This window comes from Callorhinchus milii, unplaced genomic scaffold, assembly GCF_018977255.1.
Source record: "Callorhinchus milii isolate IMCB2004 unplaced genomic scaffold, IMCB_Cmil_1.0 Scaffold1388, whole genome shotgun sequence".
NCBI lineage: Eukaryota > Metazoa > Chordata > Chondrichthyes > Chimaeriformes > Callorhinchidae > Callorhinchus > Callorhinchus milii.
Window position 1 is genome coordinate 4,976 of NW_024706129.1, and position 9,515 is coordinate 14,490.

The 9,515-nt window shown below is 43.1% G+C and overlaps 2 non-coding genes across 2 annotated transcripts; one reads left to right on the top strand and one right to left on the bottom strand.

The window, feature by feature from the left end:
• Nucleotides 1-2,243: 2,243 nt before the first annotated feature.
• trnas-uga lies at nt 2,244-2,325 on the bottom strand. Its single transcript has one exon. It is a non-coding gene; the product is annotated as a tRNA-Ser (tRNA).
• Nucleotides 2,326-3,568: 1,243 nt separating this feature from the next.
• On the top strand, nt 3,569-3,650 carry trnas-gcu. The gene has a single exon. It is a non-coding gene; the product is annotated as a tRNA-Ser (tRNA).
• Nucleotides 3,651-9,515: the final 5,865 nt, after the last annotated feature.

Sequence of the window (9,515 nt, forward strand, 5' to 3'; positions counted from 1 at the left end):
AGATAGAATATGCACCGCTATGACTTGAGTCTTGGACAATACTAATATAATATATCTATGTGAGGAAAAATGTCTTCAAGCTGTATGAGGATAATTTCGGGCAGTTGTTATTAGATTGCTGAGGGACGATGCAGTCACGGAGTTCTCTCCGCCTATGATATAAATATATATGGTAATATGAAAGCCACAACGAAGAAGATATGGTAGCTGGTCCGCATTTGTAGACAGTGGTTTCGATACTTAGAATTTGACAAACTCTAATCATAGTTTCTTCAATTAGGAGCCGATTTTCTGGCAGTTATTTTAAGATCATCATCTGTAAAATAATCAAACTTGGCTCCCACTGAAATGCAAATAAAATAAATAAACTAACCAAGTAAGAGAAATCTACATGCAGTAGACATACTCCCTCTCCATTTGTGACAATAGCTGCCAACCTAGAATAGTTTGAGTAAATTTTCACTCCTGTACAATACATGATTTCAATCTATTTTTNGAAGACGCTCCTGGAACACCAATAGCAGCCAGTAAAGGATAGTAAATGTACATTATCTTGAATATTGTGCCTGGTTTATACAGCTTTTCTGAAAGGTTGTGATATCTCATCATGTTGAAAAGCAAAGGATGTACTGAATCCAAGACATTGGATAGATTTGCATTGACACAGTAAGATAGGAAAGTCCCATAAGGCCGATCATCTAGAAATGGCTAAGATTAAATCAACTGAACAAAACATTACTCTGCTGGGATAAGGGTATGAGGGAGTCTTCTGGCAGCTGAGCTGGATCCACGGTTGTTGCATTGCAATGAAATTACGCAATCAAGGCAATCCTCTCTGACGATGTCGATTGTCCTTTTTCTGAAAAGGACGTGTCCACAAATCTTTAGGGCTCAGTGTTTGGCAGAACTGCCAGATTGACTCATCGGCGGGAAATGGAGTTTCATCCAGTCATTGACATCGATGATTGTTCTTCACTTGGCTTCTGCTAAACACAGCACAATTCTAATGCGTTGACTTTTTCCAGCCAAGAGATTTTGAAGCATTTATTGCAATGATTAGCTCTGCGGGTCGAGCTGTAAAAGATCTTCAGTTACTCTCATGCGCTCAAGGGCCGTGCCCCGTGGTTCTCGTCAACCTCCAAATAACACTATCCTTCCGCAGGTGCTATCCATATTTACCATAATACAATCCGATTAGTATCGTGTTGTCCATGAGAACAATTTATAACAAAAAACGTATTAGGGTGTCTAAAACATGACCGGATCGTTTGGGCTGTCCAGCCTTTGTGACATTTTGCAAGTTGATCTTACTTATTCCACCAACAAACGGCGACGGAGACATTGCTTATGTAGTTTGTATAATTTTATTGACATGGAACTTCGCCAGAAAAAATGTGGGACTTTGTGAGTGTGTCCTTTTCAGCGATTTGATGTGTCTTATCGAACCGAAAGGAAACTATAACAGATGCAAAGATTCTCCTTCTTTTGGTATTCGTAGCAAGTTGCGTACGTTAACAGTTTCCAGATGCTTGGGAAGTTCTCCTGAAGGAAAGGCGCAGTGCAAATGTAATCGTTTTTTTTTTGTTGTTGTCGTTTTGTCTGACTAAAACAACAACAACAACAATATTCCATTTACAGAGCGCCTTTCACGTCAGGAGGACGTTCCAAGGCGCTGTACAGCTGGGTCAGGACCCGAGCAGGGGGAAATGGTCAGGGTTAGGGGAGGGAAGGAAGGGAGCAAGGAGGGGGTAGAGAGTCGAGAGGGGAGCCGAAGGCTCGGTCAAAGAGAAAGGTCTTGAGACCGGCCTCGAAGGAGGAAAGGGAGGAGGCAAGGCGAAGGCACTGGGGGATAGAGTTCCAAAGTCTAGGGGCTGAGAGGCTGAAGGCCCGGCCACCGAAGGTAGGGCGGTTGGGGCGGGGGTTGTGGAGCAGACGGGAGGCAGAGGATCGTAGGGTACGGGCAGGTAGGTAGGGGGATAGTAGGTCAGAGAGGTAGGAGGGAGCAAGGCCGTGAATGGCCTTGTAGGTGAGGATGAGGATCTTGAAATCGCTGCTGGAATGCGCTAACTTTGTTGTCAATGAGACGATCAACACAACTGATTAGAAATTGACGAGGAGAATGCTTTACATTGAATTGATTTAAACAGGTCAAATAAGATGCATTATTGAAAAAGATACATGAAGTTTGTTTTCACAATCATCACATCTCCGTTTCATGGCTGCAGGAGATTCCATCGCAAAATCGCTGCGAGCAGGGTTCGAACCTGCGCGGGAAATTCCCATTGGATTTCAACTCCAACGCCTTCACCACTCGGCCATCGCAGCAGCTGTTGCCAGTTGCATTGTTAACGTCGATTTCTTAATTATAAGAGTTCTTAAAATGGCAGTTTGTGGGAAAGATCTGAATGAAAGGATTCTCTGCATTCGCATGACATCAGATTTTCCATAAAAAAGGCTAAATATAGTGGTATTTAATCTTCTGTTTTCATTTCTACCAATAGTGCTTTCCATTAGTAAGATTTTGCAAAACCATGGTTGGGAAAGACAGAAATTATGATTTCCAATGTAACTGAGTAAATATTATTCCGGATTCAAGCGAAAACCTTTCGATTTAACCTGCAACGCTTTTTCAACTGAGAAGTGTGCGAGAAAGCATTTTAATTTATCGTTCTGCTGCACGATATTGTAACACACTCTATCGTTGTGTTTTCTTTCAAAATGCCTTATTCGCAAAGCCTAAATGATACCACAGAAGCGTAGCAGCCACACACATCCAGTGTAGTTAAAAAGGTACAATCTACCAGTCAGACGGAACACTTTCACACTATCTGCACTGTCAAACACCCTCATTATTTTAAAAACATAAAACTTCATTCATCAAACTCTATTAATTCTTCCCTCCATCGTTCCTGCTAAAGGAGGAATTATCCTAACTTCTATAGCCTCTTCATATAACTTTCTTCCGTCATCGCTTGCGCATGTTTTGGTCAATCCTGCCTACGCTTTCCAAGGCTCTGCCGTCCTTCCGGACACAGTGGTTCCCCAAATCATGCACTGTGCTCCAGCTTAGGCCTAATCAGAGATTTGCAAATGTTCAATATAACAGATAAGCTTTAATTTGCAAATACGAAATTGTGCAGTGGATGCAAAGAGAGCTGCTCCCGTTTCACTTCCCTTTTTCCTGTAGAAAATTTTCGTATAGTGGCAACATTTTCCCTTCCTTTGTGATGCAGTATAAGTGATCCGGTCCATTAGCTGCGTGTGGGGCACGATACAAATGGCCGTTATTATTGTTGTCTCAATCTTCGATATGAGATTTTGTCAGAACAGAAAGGTGGTTTGTTGTGCTGCGTTCAGGTCGCTGTCCTCTTACAACGTATTGGGTCCGAGTTCAAATACTTACCGTTTCAATAGTGTTTAACTTCTTTGCGGGCATCCCACTTCATGACAATAACAAGGTCAAGCAATAATCCTTGCCTTTGATCATGGCATTGCTGATGCATTGTTTTGATTCATCGTTATACCGCGATGTCGTTTGTTAAATCAAGTTTTGAAAATTACTGCAGGAGACGAGGTGGCCGAGTGGTTAAGGCGATGGACTGCTAATCAATTGAGCTCTGCACGCGTGGGTGCGAAACCCACCCTCGTCGCTTTACAGCTGTTGGTTCAATGCTTACGTTTACAACGGATCTTCATTTCCATGACAATTTTGTGATGAAATGAGATTTGGGGGATTTCTAGGCCTTAGTACGTTTCAACAATATTGTCGGTGTTACCTAGACGTTCACTGCACTTCCCTTCTTTATGTGAGACGGTAGCAATCTCCCGCCGATCACCTCCTAAAGTCACCTACAAGTCCGAGCCACTATCCCTCACCAGCCATCTCCCACCACCCCTTGCTCTATCGGCCACAAACTTCTGCATGTCCCTCGCTCTCAGTGCCATAGTACAACCAGTGGATTTGCTTTCAGGCAATACGTTGACAAACTGTGGATCAAACTGCCTTCATCTCTCGTCCTTGATCACACCAACCCCAGTCCAGCTTTCAGAAGGGAAATGAAGGTCTTAGTCTATTTTCCTGACTCCGCACGCCTCTGTTTATCTCATGCTAATTTTGATCTCGCTTCTAATCGATTGCCCGATAGCTTCTTTGGGGATAATAATAGTAATGTAATGCTTGAATTTGATATAGCGCTTTTCACTTGTTCTAGACGTCTCAAAGCGCTTCATAGAACATGCTCTAAAGTGAATTGACTGTATATTTGTGAGCGAAAGCCTTCAAAAGTTAATACCTTAATAATACCTTCAAAAAATATATACATACATTTTTGAAATCAGTGTTCACTTAATTCACTACTGTTTGTGGGAAACTGCAATGTGCAATTGCCCACCATGTTGACTGGTTATTGATAAGAATATACTAAATGCAAGACGAAAAAGACCGAGGTCCATCTCGTTCCCCTTACCACCTAATGGCGCTCGTATATCATATGGCCCATACTACTACTTATGTACCGTATCCCATAATGTTATTTTTCTAAAGAAATCTATATATAACAAAATAGACAACTGATGTTGTGTGACATCAACAGAAGGAATCGTTCACTGTATCCTGACCATCTCGCGAAGATGGGCTTCCGACTACTGCAGCGGGATCAACTTGCAATTAAAGGTGCGCTTTTGAAAGACAACCTGAAGCCGCTTTCAAGATATCCTTCTGGAACTCTTGAGTGCGCCATTGAAGTCAGTCAGAAAGTGAACGTCGCTGAAAAAGAAAAGAAGGACCTACCGGTTACAACACAAACGATAGCAGCAATGAAACAAGTGGGAACTGCGTTGCAGTAAAAAAANGTGCTAAACTGTCACGAACACTATTTGAACTCCATGAAATTTAATAGATTCGAACGCGGCTCGCCTTCAGATCAACTGAAAATTGTCAGAATGAACAAATAATTTAGATGGGAATTAGCTGGCAATTAACGCAAAACAGTCTGTGAAGTATATAACACTGAATTTCGGATGTTGTCATTTCTAAATTTAAAAAAACTGAACTTCAGAATTGCGCAGAGAAACTGAACAAATTTACTCTGGTTGCTGGAGTATATATATTCTTCTGATAAACAAAACCGATGTGTGATTTTCACGTTTTGAACTCGCTCCAGTTTAGAACCGAGGCATCCTTGGAAATAAAGAATTCTTTAATAGAGCTCAATTTCTTGCCACCCGGAACATATACATCATGATGTCCTATGATGCTTAAGTGTGGGAGTTTTAATCCTTACAGGTAGACCAAATCAATGCTAATTCTCATACTCTGATTCCTAAAAGTTCAGTCCGTGGTCGGGAAACCAAGTTCTGCAATTGGAGTTATATTCACAATATACTGTCCTATAATAATATACCATTGATCAACAATAGAGTGATCGTCGAAACAAGTGACGTGGGAACAGAGTGGCAATAGTGAAACAATGTGTTGAGAATGGGAAATCGATGCAGAGCGAAGGAGATGACCATATCAATATTTTCTTTGCAATATTTTCTATGGAAAATTTTCTGGGAAAATGGCAGAAAGGCTGAGATACTGAATGCACATCTTGTGACATAGGAATTCCAGGATGTCCGCTTGTACTTGTCAACCAGATGTGCAGAAAGGTCATTCAGCTGCTTGACATCAAGTTCAGCATTTCTGACTTTGAGGATAGCTTGGTGTCACAGCAGTGAATACGGGTTGGACGTCACAAGCTGCTGAACAGTAATCGATCCGCACCCGAGATGATGGTTGGGATCAGGAACGCTTGTGGGCGGGGAGCGGAGATGAAGGTAGGTGAATAATAGGAAGGTGGAAGAGGGGAGTCTTGAAGGAGGAAGGGAAGGCGCGAGATGCAGAGCCGGTGGGATAAAGTTCCAGAGGGTGCAGGCAGAGAGCAGCATGGCCCGTCTGGCAATGGTGGGTCACGCTTGGCGGGGGACGTGAAGTGTGCTGGAGAGCGCTGAGGGGATGGAGCATGCAGGTTGGTATGGGATGAGGAGGTCACAGCGCTAGGAAACAGCAAAACCCTAGAAGGCTTTGAACGTGGAGGACCCGGATTTTGAACTGTGAGATGGGAGCCAACTTTGTCGGATGATGGTGGGCGTGATAGGGTCACGGAGGCTGTTGCGGATGAGGACATGGGCTGCAGAGTTCTGGATTATCCGCAACGTATGGAGGATATAGTTGGGGAGGCCGACAAGCACGGAGTTTGGATAATCGATCCTGGTTGTGGTCATCCTGTGGGTTAGTGTCTCGGCGGCCTGGGGTGCCACATTCTGGTGGATTTGGGCAACGTTGCGGAGATGGCGAAAGATAGAGCGGGTCTTGGGATGATGAGAGGTATCCAGGAGCTTTGAGAACAGAGCAGAATAACACGGTTTCGTATTGGATCCGTGAGGTGTACAGTGCCTCCATGAAGAATGATCCTGTAGCACCTACGGTATGCAGGCGCTCAGGTAACCCAAGCAAAAGTGTCTTGTTCACATTGAACTAGAGAAAGTAAGCTCTCATCCTGGATATGATGTCCGAGGACAATTTGTAAAGACAGCATTGGTCCTGGAGTCTCACCTCCACTCAACTTAACTGGAACCTTCATCTTGTTATCCTTGATAGGTTCAGATCCTACCTTTGACACCATATCTCCCGTCTGCCGCCTCCGACTGGTGCTGCTGGTGGCGGTCACAGAGACTTCTGTCTGCTTCACTGTCGCGTTCACTTTCGATCGCTTTGTTGCGATTTGCTGCCAGAAACTGAAAGCTAAATATTGCACCAAGAGAAGTTGTAACGTATTCATTGCCATCAAGGCGTCCTGTAGCTCAGTGGTTAGAGCACTCGCTTTGCAAGCGAGAAACCTGAGTTCAATTCCAGGCAGAGGGCGAAATCTTGGGCAAGTTTCCTTGCTCCACACAGAGCCTAATAATAATGCCTCCAAAACCGAAAACAATAATAAATTGGTCATTTTCAATCTACGACTGCTTGTGGGACATTGCTGTGCGCAATTGGCTGCCGCGTTCGCCCACAAATATACAGTCAATTCACTTCACAGTGTGTTCTGTGAAGCGCTTTGAGCCGTCCTCCCGACGTGAAAAGCGCGATATCAAATGCAAGGATTATTATTATTATTATCATTTCAGTTTGCAGCTGTTTACTATTCCCTGGTTGCCACAAATATACTGTCAATTCACTTTACAGTGTGTTATGTGAAGCGCTGTGGGACGTCCTCCCGACATGAAAAGCGCTACGTCAAATGCAAGGATTATTATTATAAGAATTATTATTACTTTCTATGTGAACCTTATATTACAGCTAATAATATCCATTGATATTGTATGAAGACACTATTACACTTCAGCTTCGTGGGGAGGTTTCGAATGGTTTAGTAATGTTTTACCTCCACTTCTTTTAATTCTGTGTATTTGCCTGTTGAACACGGTGATTGTCAGGCGAATTATGTTTGCAAGCAGAATACACAAACAGCTGTGCATTCACAGCAATAATAGCAGTGATCTGGAGATGGAAAATCGAAGGAAATCTATCATCTTGCTGCTGACGATCTCTGGAACTTTCGTGCTGTTATGGCTGCCCAGTTTGGTTTATGCGTTAAACTTTCCAGTTACGCAATATAACTACAAAGAGGGTAACACTAGTGACAATTTATACATCTTCCAACAAATTGGTTTTTTATGTTTCAACTCCCGAGTTCTTGTACAAACGCATGTATTTATGTGGTGACACAAAATATATTTAGAGAGGAGTTGAAATAGGCTCTCATATATCCGTGTAAGTTTATTGTTAAATATGTTAGCATCTATAAGAAATTTGCACAATAAATATCTCACCACCAACCTGGAAATAGTGACCAGATTTATCTCGTAGATAGTTGACCACTGTACCTTGAGACACACCCTTCTCTTTTCAAATTATTCAAATGATATATTTTGCTTTCGATGTTTAACGTCCAATCCAAAGATCAGCCTCCCGACGTGAAAGCGCTCTATAAATGCAATTTGTTGTTGTTGTTATTGTTCAAGAATATAACAAAGTCACAGCGGTTGCTCCAGTATGTCACAGTTAAATTCAATCGATATGTGGGGTTTGAGCCCTCCTATTTCTAACTCAGAGACGAGTCTGAAACAGACGGAGCAAAGGCTGACAGCTTAAAAAAAGCAATTGAACCAAACGGGATTTTCACAGTTGTTTCGATTATTAATAATTAAACGTAACTGTCGCATATTTGCTAGTATTTGTGATGAATTAAAGTAATAGTTTTAATTCCAATTAACCTATGTTTATATGACAACAACTTCCATTTATATTGCACCTTTCACGTGATTGCCGGAGAGTGGTGGAAGCTGACACGGGAGCCTTTCATTCTTTTTCCTGTCCCGAAGCTAATAGAACGAACGTTTGTTGCATGTCATCGGCCGCTATACTCTACCTTCAGGGAAAGGAGTTCAGAGTGCGCGCTGACGATCCAGAACATTGGCCGGGCAGCGCTGCATTCACAGCTGTATCATCCTCCGGATAAAATATAATATAAATATAATCCCCGACAGGATTCACGCCCAGGCTATTTGCTTTCAGTTGAAAAACATATTGGTTTGATTGCTGCGCAAAGTCGATTAAAAAATGTGATGCATTGGGGCTAACAGATACCCTGAAGATGCTTGAAATGTGACCAGACTCAGGGTGCGGGGCTCCAATCCATCCGTCTGTATGTCTGCCCGTCTTTTAGTCTGTATGTCTATCTCTCTCTGTCTGGCTGTCCGTCCGTTCGCCGTCCGTCTTTCTGCCTGTGCTCTCCAATCGCGCAGTGCGGAGAACCAGTCAGAGACTCGTACGCAATCAGCCGGTGTTCTTTGTGTTTGTGCTTCTGTGCCACTTGGCCGCAGCAGCAATTTCCTGTGGGAAGGGAGACGAGACAAAGACACAAAGAGATCGTTACATTGACAGCACATATTTCTCTGTCTGTCTGTCTGTCTGTCTGTCTGGTTGTCTGACGGTCTGCATGTCTGCATGTCTGTCTCTCTGTCTGTCTGTCTGTCTGTCTGTTTGCCTTAGCTGGTAGGCTCGGACGGGGAGGAGGTGGTGATGTTACCAAGGGGAAGCATTTAGTCTGGTCTTAGCGCTGCTGAATATGTCAAGAGAATGGTCCATTAGGGAGAGGGGTGTGATTCATATTGTGGTGGTAGCGTGGTCGGGGTGTGTGTGTGTGTGGGAGGGGGGGGTTGGTGCGGTGGTCTGTGAGGGATGGGGAGCGGCTCGAGCGATTCAGCTTGTGCTTGTTTGTGTATGTGTGCATGTGTATGTATATATGCAATTGTGTCGGTGTGTTTGTGTACATGTATATGTGTGTGTGTGTCTCTGTGTTTGTTTTGCGGTTATGTGTGCCTGTGGTTATGTTTGTGTATGTGTGTATATTTGTGTATATGTGTATGTCTTTATGAATGTGTGTGATTTTGCGGAGAATAATAATAATAATAAT